This window comes from Piliocolobus tephrosceles, unplaced genomic scaffold, assembly GCF_002776525.5.
Source record: "Piliocolobus tephrosceles isolate RC106 unplaced genomic scaffold, ASM277652v3 unscaffolded_74, whole genome shotgun sequence".
NCBI lineage: Eukaryota > Metazoa > Chordata > Mammalia > Primates > Cercopithecidae > Piliocolobus > Piliocolobus tephrosceles.
The window spans coordinates 386,457-395,369 of record NW_022334718.1 but is presented as its reverse complement, the minus strand read 5'-3'; the positions used below and the strand labels follow the sequence as shown (position 1 = coordinate 395,369).

Below are 8,913 nucleotides of genomic sequence, written 5' to 3'. Positions count from 1 at the left end.
GCTCCCCTGCAGCCAAGCCACGCGCGCCGTTGCTAGGGCAACCACCCCGCCAGGCCAGCAGCTGCCGGGAAGCCCCCTAGGGAGCGCGCACCGGCAGGGTTGTGGGGGCGCGGGCCGGCTGCGACGTCAGACCCCCGCCCCTCGGCGCCGGCCGGACCAGCTCCATGCCCAGCTCCACCTCCCTCAGTGGGCAGCCGGCCGGAACCCACGAATCAGAGCAGCCGACACATCGCCCGCTCAGCCAATCGCAGCAGTTGTGTGATCCCGCCACCGCCCCGGACCCTGGAGGTCCGCGCTGAGGCGGCAACCGCGGGAGTCGCTGCTGAGGCGGCCTCGGGTGGTGGTCGGAACGGGGCTCTTCTGCGGGGCCGGTCCGGGCTGGCAGCTGCTGGCGCCTGGCAGTGAGGGCGGGCTCCCGAGTGGCCCCCCACCGAAGGCGGTGGGACTAGCGGCTGAGGCCAGGATGCCGTTCAGGCGGCGCGGCGGCTCCTCTCTCATCCTAGGTAAGAGGGATGCGGCGCTCGGTGCGGCTCCGCTCCCCTCTCATCTCCTCACTCCCGGCCCCGAGGCATCCCTTGGCCCGTTGTCGCCTCCTACCCGCTTCCTCCCGGTTGTCCAATCCCGCCCCCAAGCGCAGAGCCCCGGGTCCGGCCCGTCCGGCCCCTGCTCCCACGCCCCTTCCCCCATCGCCGGCGTTTCCCGGGCTCGGCTTCTCCCCGGCCGCGGGGGCCTCTCCCCTCTGCCCCTTCTCTCCCTCTCGCAGCCCCGGGACCACGTCCTAGCCCCACAGTCCCCAGGGATGAGACCCTCGTCTCGCTGGGATCGGACATTTGCCCCCACCTGTACCCCGGCTGCGCTTCTCGAGCTCATCGCCGCATCATCCTACCCTTTGTACGTTGTCCTGTCTGCATGGCAGTCGCCCGCCCCCCTCCAGGTGTCCCTGGGTCTTGCCGTTTTGCTCCTAAGTACCTTCCTTTCCCAATTCGCCTCTTCTCCCCTCACTTTGACCACCCACCATCGCGATCTCCTTTTACTTCCCTTACACTTAAACCTCCAGATACTTTCCCACTCTCTGGAATGTCAGATCCATGGTTTTTGTTTTGTTTTGTTTTTTAAGTGAGAGAGTCTCGCTATGTTGCCTAGGCTGGCCTCGAACTCCTGACCTCAAGCGATCCTTCTGCCTCGCCCTCCAAAGTTTTGGGATTACAGGCGTGAGCCACTGCGCCCGGCTCAGGTCCATAGTGTAATATCTTCATTCGTCCTTACATGAGCTGCACCCCATAACATGTTAACTCCCTTGGGCAGAGTCTAGCACACAGTAGGCCTGGCATATGGTGGGTGGTCACGCATGTTAGCCTCTTCCTCCTTCCAGGACTTTTGTACTTTCCAGATGATGGTAGCAAGAAGTCCATTGTCCACAGGGATTTGACTCTGCCTGAAGAATGGTATGGGAGATGGCAGGAGAAATTGGTGAACTCCAGTAAAGCGATTAAATGGTCACTTACTTACTGCATTCATTAAGAAGAAACAATTCTGCTATCTGTGCCATGCATTGTTTTATGTTAATTGCCTTTGTAAAGGATTCTTAGGCTGCTAGTCCTAGTCCGTGAGCTTTGCAGTATAATTACTCCCCATCCCCTCTCCATCCCCATCTGCAGTGTTTAGGGAACCTTTCTTTTTAGGAAAGAAAGAGCCCCTACCTCCCAGCTAAAATGGCATAGTATATAAGCAATGTTTTGCATGGTTATCTATTAGCTGGATAGTCCAGGGAGCTTCAATGAATTTTCATCTTTTAAGAACCAGAAGGAATCAGGATTTGGATTTCCTGGAATCAGCTGCTGTACAGACCAGATATGCTTAAGAATGAAACTTCTGACAAGTCCTCTAAGAGTGAGAGGAATTATCCACCCCTCTCCCTCCGCCTCTCCAAACACTCGCTCTCGGAGGAAGTAGCGAGTCGATTTTTAAAAAAGAGTAAAATACGTTTGACTTTTTAAAATGATAAAAGCATTGTCATTGGCCCTGTATTATTCTTGCCACCTTTGCTCTGATGGTCTCAAGCTTGGGCAATCAGTCAGCTTTTTCTGCTCCTGGGCTCCCAGGGCAGGCTGGCGAAAATCATGTAACTAAGCTGCTGGGTGCTGTTTCTGCACTTCTGGATCCTGGAGATCCTTTGACTTACTCTCTAGATTCCTCTTATGTCCTAAAATCTAAATGGCTGTTTATAGATCTTCACCATTCTTCTCTGACTCTTTGTCCTACTCTTGCCTTCGCTTCACTGCTTATTTTGCCACTTAACTCCACAGAAGAAATTGGTGGGCATCGGCCCTGAACTCTTAAGGAGCTGTCATTTTTGTCTGTGCCTGTCTGTACCTGATTTCTAATATCCTTTCCTTTGATCTCAGAGGAAGAGGGGTCTTCCTTTCTAAAGCTAATCTCTTCCCATATTATTATTTTTTCTGTTGGATGGTATACATCCTCAGGTTTCCATCATTCAGACCAAAACAAAGCTTTTCTTGATGCTTCCCTTTTCTTTTTTTATTCTTCTCAGATGAACGTGGCATTCCTTAGGGTTTCATTTTTGTTCTTTTCTCTAATTTCCTTGTGTGATTACATGTCCTTTCGTGGCTTCAAATAGCACCTGTATATTTATGGTTTTTGAAGACGTCTATTTGGTCCCCATTTCTCTGGAACCTCAGGTTCTAATTTTCATCTGCCTTCTGCATAGCTGTGTGTGGATGCTTGATTACTTCAAATGTGGTTACCTTTTCCTTCCCTTTCTCTCCACCCATAGCCCCCTTCAAGCACATATACAAACATTCCTATTTTAAGATCTTTACTCTGAAAACCTTAAAATCATCTTCTTTTCTCCTCACATTAAGTCTAGCGTAGATCCTATTGTTGCTACCTCAGATCTTTTTTTCCCCTCTCTTCATAAGATCTTTTTTTTCCTCTCTCTTCATTGCCAGAAGACTGGTTCAGACCTCGGTTATGCTTTTTCTGAACCTCTGGGTCCTGTAGTTCTACTTCATCCTCCACATTGCTGCTGGAATTGGTTCCATTTCTGAGACATCAATCTGATCATGCTGCTTGTTTTCTTTAAAAATTCTCATCAGCTCCCAAACCCTTAGCATGTTAAGCCAGTCCTTCCAGGCCTTCTGCAGCATGGGCGCATCTCCTTCCTGGGCCCTTTGTGATCCAGAGAAAAAAGCGGTAAAGAAACAGACCATTCACTATAGTACAATCAAGACTTTGACAGAGATGACTACAGGGTGCTCTGGGAGCATCACCCTGGAGTGAGGACATGTTTCTGTCTACAGGCATCTGGGACTTTTTCTGACTACCCTTTCTCCTCAGTTTGGGTTAGGTGACTTTTCTTTGTGTTCCCACAGCACTCTGTACATACTTCCATCTCCATTTTTACCACTTATACCATTTTTACTTTTTTTTTTTTTTTTTTTTTTGAGACACAGTCTTGGTCTGTTGCCCTGGCTGGAGTGCAGTGGTGCCATCTCAGTTCACTGCAACCTCTGTCTCCTGGGTTTGAGCAATTCTTGTACCTCAGCCTTCCAAGTAGCTGGGATTACAGGCTCCTGCCACCACACCCAGCTAATTTTTGTATTTTTAGTAGAGACGGGGTTTCACCATGTTGGACAGACCGGTGTCAAACTCCTGACCTCAAGCAATCCACCCGCCTCAGCCTCCCAAAGTGCTGGGATTACAGGGGTGAGCCACTGTGCCCAGCCCATTTTTACTATTTATTATGTTCTGTTTTCTTATTTTTCTCCCTGACTTGAGAGTGAACTCTTTAAGGAAAAGGGTTGCATCATATCTCGTTGTATCTCCAGTTTCTAGCAAATTGCCAGGCACATAGCGCTCAGTAAACTAAGTTTTCAGAAGAGCTGAATCTAGATAAGGAAAGGTAAGGGGAGATGGGCATTTTGGAAGAGAGGGTAACATATAGAAAAGTGTGTCATAGGCTGGGTGCGGTGGCTCATGCCTGTAATCCCACCATTTTGGGAGCCTGAGGCAGGTGGATCAAGACCATCAAGACCTGGGCAACATGGTGAAACCCCATCTCTACTAAAAATACAGAAATTACCCAGGCGTGGTGGCGGGTGCCTGTAATCCCAGCTACTCAGGAGGCTGAAACAGGAGAATGGCTTGAACCTGGGAGGCAGAGGTTACAGTGAGCTAACTCCAGCCTGGGCAAGAGTGAGACTCCATCTCAAAAAAAAAAAAAAAAAAAAATGTGCGATAACCTGGTGTTTTTGGGAAAGAACTGGTAATTTGGAAAGGCTGGAGATTGGGCACGATGAGCGATGAGGCTGGGAAGGTATATAGGAGCCGCTCATGAATGACCTTGTGTGTCCTAACACATAATCCTGATGATAGCGAGGAACCTTTGAAGGATTTCATCCTGGGCAGATCTTACAAAGTCTGGCTTGTTCCCATCTCAGGCTTTGTGTCTTGCTGCATGTGTTGCCTTTTGCCTCAGCCATATAAAATCACCTCCATTAGCTGAACATGCCTAAATGGCTTTATGTTTCTCTTTCTCCATGGAATGCATTTTTCCACTTAGATTATACAGTGGAATAATTTTAGATTTTCCACCTGTAGATTATACAGGCTTCTGGTTACCTCTGCAGTAAAGCTTTCCCACAACATCTGCCTGCAATCCATCTCTCTTCATCTCTACTGTCATTTACTTGTTTATATGTCTTTCTCTACTCTAATGGTAGGGCTTTGAAATCAGGATGGGTTTTGATTCATGTCTGCATCCCCTACTCTGGCAGGTAACATGAATGAGTATTGTGACCAGGTATATTTTGATTATATTTATTTATTTTTCTAGAGATGGGAGTCTTGCTGTGTTGCCCAGGCTGGTCTTGAACTCCTGGCTTCAGGTAACCCTCTGCCTTGACTTCGCAAAGTGTTGGGATTATGGGTGTGAGTCACTGCACCTGGCCCCAGGTGTATTTTCAGAAAAATTACTCTGATCTCTGGTAGCATTGTAGAGAACAGGTTAGAGAAGGGCAAGACTAGGTGCACAAAGACCAATTAAGGCAGTCATTATAGGAATGTAGGTGAAAGATGATGAGGCCAGTGAGGCCAAGAGGTTAGATTTGAGAGTGAATTTGTGGAGTAAGGAGAACTGGTTAGGTGTATAGGTGAGAGGGAGAAGGAAGGGTCAAGGATGACTTACTGAGTTCAAGCTTGTGTGTCTGGGCAATGGTGGTTCTGTTCATCCAGGTAGGAAATGCAGGAAAAGAAACAAATTTTCAGGGAAAAGGAGAAAGCCAATGATAACATCTTGATGCCCAGAAAATAGCCTGAGAGAACAGTTGACCCTGAAGATGGAGATGTATAAGGAGGGTCTGTGCTAGAATTGAAAGTGAAGTCATCAGAAGTAGGAGAGATTGCCTGGTTCAGTGATTTTCAACATAGGCACTACTTAAAAACCACCTGGGGAGCTTTGAAAGAATGAGGATGGGGAATCGAGGCATCCACAGGGATTCTGTATCATTTGGTCTGGTGCAGGTCCAGACCTTGTTACTTTAAAGATGCTTCCCATGAGATAGGTAGCTAGGACTGAGAACTGGGCTGAGAGCCCAAAGAGGGAGTGATAGAACCCTGAAGAACAATAGTAGCAACTCATCCTTTAAATATCAGGATAGCTGAGTGTGGTGGCTCACACCTGTAATCCCAGAGTTTGGGGAGATTGAGGTGGGAGGATTGCTTGTGACCAGGAGTTTCAGACCAGCCTGGGCAACATAGCAAGATCCCCATCTCTACAAAATATGAAAAAATTAGCCAGGTGTGATGGCACATGCCTGTAGTCCCAGCCATGTAGAAGGCTGAGGCAGGAGGATTGCTTGAGCCCAGGAGTTTGAGGCTGCAGTGAGCTATGATCATGCCATTGCTCTCCAGCCTGAGTGACAGAGTGAGACCCTGTCTGTCTGTCTGCTTCTCTTTCTCTCTCTCTCACACACACACACCAGGATAAATCCTGCCTTTGTTGACATAGTTTCTTGTGTACATTTACCTATTAAAGGACTTATCACATTTTATTTCTGCTGGGTCCATTTTTATAACTAAGGAATTCCTTGAAGTCTGAAACCATGCCTTATTTGTCTTTTCATCACTGCCTTGCACAGTACTTGATATATTTTAGAAACTTGATAAAAGTTGGTTGAATAAATCAGTTGATAAGTGATATAAAACAGCTTGAACTCATGATTTTGCAAACTGATCAGTTGTTTCTTTGCTGCTTAACAGGTCGCTGGTCAAATACGCATAAGTCATTCCTGTTTTAAAAACATACAATCTTGCCAGGCACAGTAGCTCACACCTGTAATCCTAGCACTTTGGGAGGCCAAGGCGGGGGGATCACGAGGTCAAGAGATGGAGACCAACCATCCTGGTCAACGTGGTGAAACCTGGTCTCTACTAAAAATATAATAATTAGCTGGGCATGGTGGTGGGTGCCCGTAGTCCCAGCTACTCGGGAGGCTGAGGCAGGAGAATCCCTTGAACCCAGGAGGCGGAGGTCGCAGTGAGCCGAGATTGCGCCACTGCACTCCAGCCTGGCAACAGAGCAAGACTCTGTCTCAAAAAGAAACAAACAAACCCAAAACAATTTTTATAAATTGGAGTGGATTAAGATAAGTATTATTTGCTCTGTAATGTCTTGGCTTTTAAGGTGGTTAAGCTGTGACAGTTATACAGAGGTTCATTCAGGCTTTGTCTTTAGAAGATACTATTTAAAATATACTTTATTTCATATGATTAAGGTATATTGATCTTGTATCTTTTTAAAACAAATAGCTCTGATTTTAGGCTCATGAACTTTTTAAAGTTTTAACTAGAACAAAAACTATCAAGTTGATAAAAGATCTTGAACAGTGGCATAACAATTTCTTTTTAACTAAGAAAATTAAGGAAGTAAGGCATATGCCTTAAGCAAGCCCTATACCTAAATGAATCTCACTGGGATTGGTGATAGGTAGGAAGAAATAAATAATTCCCATATATTTAAGCACTGTTACAGGAAACACCTGTGATTGCTCATCTACTGATATCAGTGTATTTTCTTTTCTTTTTCTTTTTTTTTTTTTTGAGATTGAGTCTTGCTCTGTTGCCCAGGCTGGAGTGCAGTGATACAATCTCGGCTCACTGCAACCTCCATTTCCTGGGTTCAAGAGATTCTCCTGCCTCAGCCTCCCAAGTAGCTGGCATTACAGGCTCCCGCCACCATGCCCAGCTAATTTTTGTATTTTTAGTAGGGACGGGGTTTCACCATGTTGGCCAGGCTGGTCTCGAATGCCTGACCTTAAGTGATTCCCCCACCTAGGCCTTCCAAAGTGCTGAGGCATGAGCCACTGCGCCTGACCTCAGCGTGTTTTCTATTTTCTGATTTCTCAGGGCTTAGATATAAACCATGGAATCTTTTGTGTTCTTTTGTTGTTTGTTTTTTCTTAAGATTTTGTCAGCTGTTTCTTTTTTTTTTTTTTTTTTTGAGAGGGAGTCTGGCTCTGTCGCCCAGGCTGGAGTGCAGTGGCGGGATCTCAGCTCACTGCAAGCTCCGCCTCCCGGGTTTATGCCATTCTCCTGCCTCAGCCTCCAGAGTAGCTGGGACTACAGGCGCCAGCCACCTCGCCCGGCTAGCTTTTTGTATTTTTTAGTAGAGACGGGGGTTTCACCGTGTTAGCCAGGATGGTCTCGAACTCCTGACCTCGTGATCCGCCCGTCTCGGCCTCCCAAAGTGCTGGGATTACAGGCTTGAGCCACCGTGCCCGGCCAGCTGTTTCTTTTTATAGGATTTGTGGTTGACAGTTCTTTGCTTTTAACATTTGAGAAATGTTGAGAAACTTTTTTCAGATGAGAAACCCAGTCATTAGAATTCATTTTCTTATAGGTAACATCCTCTCTCTCCAACTGCTTTAGAGGTTTTTTCTTTGTCTTTAGTTTTCAGAAGTTAAATTATGATGTGTCTGCACAAATTTCTTTGGGTTTTCTTGTTTGGAGTTCTCTTATTTTCTTGAGCTGCAGATTCATCTTTTTATCACATTTGAGAAGTTTTCAGTCACTTCATAGAATAATTTTTCAGTACTACTCTCTGTCTCCTTTCATTCTGTGACTGAATGTTAGATCTTTTGCTACTGTCTCACAGGATGTGAGGCACTGTTTTCTTTTAATTTTTTTCCAGTCTTATTTTTTTGTCTGTTGTTTAGATTGGGTAATTCTTGTTTCAAGTTTATTAGTTCTTACCTGTGTTATATTCATTCTGCTGTTACGCTAACCCACCGAGTCATTATTTTGGTGGTTTTTCAGTCCTATAATTTTTATTGGGTTCTTTTTTGTCTATTCTACTTCTTTGGTGAGATTTTCTATTTCATCATTTGTTTAAAGAGTGTATGTAATGGCTTGTTAAAGAATAATGGCTACTTTAAAATCTCTGTCAGATCATTCCAACATCTGATTCATCCTGTTGTTGGCATCTGTTAACTGTCTTTTCTCATTCAAATTGTGGTTTTCCTTGTTCTTGCTATGATGAATGACTTTTGATTGTATCTTGGACATTTTGGATATTATGTTAGGAGTTATAGATCATATTTAAACTTTATGTTTTAGTAGACAGTCACCTTAGAAGGAGCATGTAGCTCCCAGCATGCGTTTTGTTTTGTAACAGCTTTATTGAGATATAATTCACATGCCACATGTTAAACCATTTAAAGTATAAAATTCATTTACTTTTAGTATATTTATATAGTTGTATATCATTACCACAAACAATTTTAGAACATTTTCACTACCCATGAAAAAACCATACCACGCACTCCTTAGCCGTTATCCTCTCCTACTCTTCATCCTCTCCATCCCTAGGCAACCACTAATCTATTTTATGTCTTT

At 45.5% G+C, this 8,913-nt stretch overlaps 1 protein-coding gene across 1 annotated transcript in view; it reads left to right on the top strand.

The window, feature by feature from the left end:
- Positions 1–252: 252 nt before the first annotated feature.
- Positions 253–8,913, top strand: part of LOC113219650 (protein-tyrosine sulfotransferase 1) — a 133,191-nt gene continuing 124,530 nt past the window's right edge. The window contains exon 1 of the mRNA XM_026446718.1: positions 253–503. The gene's annotated coding sequence lies outside the window, so the exon portion shown is untranslated. The remainder of the gene's footprint in view (positions 504–8,913) is intronic.